The sequence below is a fragment of the Penaeus chinensis genome, chromosome 14, assembly GCF_019202785.1.
Source record: "Penaeus chinensis breed Huanghai No. 1 chromosome 14, ASM1920278v2, whole genome shotgun sequence".
Lineage (NCBI taxonomy): Eukaryota > Metazoa > Arthropoda > Malacostraca > Decapoda > Penaeidae > Penaeus > Penaeus chinensis.
The window spans coordinates 23,608,256-23,611,248 of NC_061832.1; positions in this window are offsets into that span (position 1 = coordinate 23,608,256).

Here is a 2,993-nt window from a genome sequence, read left to right on the forward strand (position 1 = left end):
GACCAAAGGGGAGGCGGCAGAACTGGAATAGCCGGTACCCATCACTGAAGGCAGTCTTAGGTCGATCATCTGCATGAATGTCAATGCTCCAATAAGCTGCCTTTGCGTCTAGGGTTGTAAATGTATCCGTTGAGCCCAGCTCATCGATAAGCTCATCTATACGAGGTAAAGGATACGTATCTGCCGTTGTGACCGAATTTACCTTCCGATAATCGACACAGAACCGTAGGTCACCACCCTTCTTTCTTACCAGCACAACTGGACTAAGCCATGGTGATGAGGAGGGCTCTATAACCCCAGCCTGAAGCATGCTATCCCACCGCTGCCACCAAAAATATCCTGTGAGAGTACGCGGCTCTGTAGCCCAGGGGGATGCCTTGCGCAATTTAAGGATGGTTAACTATTCCCCCCTGAAAGACCTAGAACCCCATGAGAGTGGTAGCGGGCAAAGGAGGGGTCCTAGGAACACGTGAGCATCGTATCATTTCAGAGGGCTCTCAAAAACAAAAACAAATATATATATATATATATATATATATATATATATACATATATAGAGAAAATCTCAATTAAGGCAATAAACAAGTGATCGAAAATTAATATAAGATAAAATCAGGTAGAAAATGAAATATGAAAATTAGAATTACCTCTTCTGATTATCATTATATATATTAAGTGAACACAACTCCTATTAGTCAAAATAAGGGAACTGTCAGGACACGTAACTTTTCCTCTCCCTGAAGTATCGGGCGGGCTCCGTTGTTCGCAGGAGCCGGCTGGAATTCAGTCATAAATGAATAGGGTAAGGAGAGACAGAATCCTTCTTCGACCAAGTGTGGGCACCGACTGTTTATTTTCGCGCCAAGCAGGGTTACACTCATGCCGTGACGTCACGGCTATACATCTTTTCAATCATAAAAACGCGTAAGTTAAAATAATATGACATATAATAACAATAGAAATACGCGTCCTCATTAAAACAGAATTAAAGTAAATTATATTACCGAACATAAAATATACTGAATGGCAAGTAAAACAAAATAAAACCAAAGAAAACTAAACCCAAACGGGTATAACTAAAAGAAATCTAAATCCCCTAAAACCGTGAGTGAAGATTTAAATGTTTGCGTGAAAGTGTATCAACGATGCGGCGGCGGCGGCTGACACACTCAAAGGTGACTCCCGGGTGCGGGAAAGCGAACGGGTCGCGGGATGCCCGCCGTTACGGGAGGCTGCGGTGACGAGCGCCACTCTTACAATATTGATTATAATAATAATGATGATAAGAACAATAATAAATCAATGATAACAATAATAATGATATTATGATAGTAAGTGTCAACACTATCATCATCATCATTATAATAAAAATAATAATGATAATGATAATAATAACAATCCTCATTATTGCTGTTGTTGTTGTTATTGTTATTGGTATTAATGTCATTATTATTTTCATTATCATTAGTCATTGTTATTGTCATTGTTACTGTTATCATAAATGTTCTTATCGTCATTATTGTTATTAGCATTACTATTATTATAATCATCATCACCATCGTAATAAAAAAAAATATATAATAATAATTAATAATGATAATTGTAGTGTACGGCTGCGCACTCGCCGACTCTAAGGCCGATCTCGCCAGGACTGACATCGTCCTCGGGCGCCAAGTAGTAGAGGCCTGGTCTTTACCATGCCACATGCCTGCCTCCTCTACCACGGAGCAAAGGACGTGGGGAACTCTACGATGCTGCCATTGATTCGGATGAGACGTCCCGGGCTCCGCTTCCACCAACGATGCGGGCGCACTCGCTGAGCACCCGCACGAGGCTGGTGCTTCACCCGCCATTCGCGCCTCGCCCACGTGACTCGAGTGCGACTTCATAAGCCGTGACCAAAGCCATACGAGCCGCCAGAGACAGTGTTAAGAACTCATATGAACATGGTTATAAAAATTACTAAAGAACGTATTTTAAACCAAGGCTCGTTACTTAAATGGCGTTGAAGTCTCCGAGAAAAATGAAGATTTATATATTTTCTAAGTCCGATACCGTAAATAGGTACGGCGCGAAATGCACAGTCAGAAGAAAGAATGACATCTGTGACCCCTTAAGTTCTGGTTCTGACTAAAGCTGAATGCTTAACGTTCTTGGGCTTGGGTCTCTTAAACAGCACATTGCTGGTTACTCTATCTCGCAACCCTGAAAGACTGTAAAAAGGCTCGATGAATCAGAATATATTAAGCTGATATTCTAGAATAGATCATAACTTTTGCTATACCTGGGTTCCCACTTCCAGCAGGTGGATGCTCAAACCGAAGGGAAGAGGAAGAATTCTATGATCTTGCATTTTTCTTCCATACACGTCACAGCACACACATTCTGTATTTTCCTTCCACCCTCTTCTCATACAACGTTCACACCCCCATACACAACACACACTGTTCCCGAACCTACTAATCGGGTGGTGGCAGCGTGCCGTAGGCCTGGAACCTTACAACTGCTCACTGCAGACGAATCTTTTCCTGAATATTTTTTTTATTCTCGGTCGAGCCCGAACTCAACCAGACATATGAAAATCTACTTGGTCTACGCCCCGCTACAATAATGAAAAACATAATAATGATGATAACAATAACAACAAAACAACAACAATAATAATAATAATAATAATACTTATCATCACCATCACCATAATAACAATAATATGCATAAAGATTATAATAATATTCATAAAGAAATTTCTTATTACTAAAGCTGTGTTCGCAATACAAGCGCTTTTGTCGAATGGCTTCTCATCTGCCCGGATCTACAAATCATAAATTTGAAATTCTGTTCGATTGTATTAACTACCCTGATCATTTTTTTTTTTTTTTATATTCATCTTTATTAGAATTGTTTTCACAAGAAAATGAAAAATGGGCCTACGTGCGATTCCACACTTGGCATGGAACAGTCTCGAACGCGGGTCTTGGTCAATTCCAGGACAC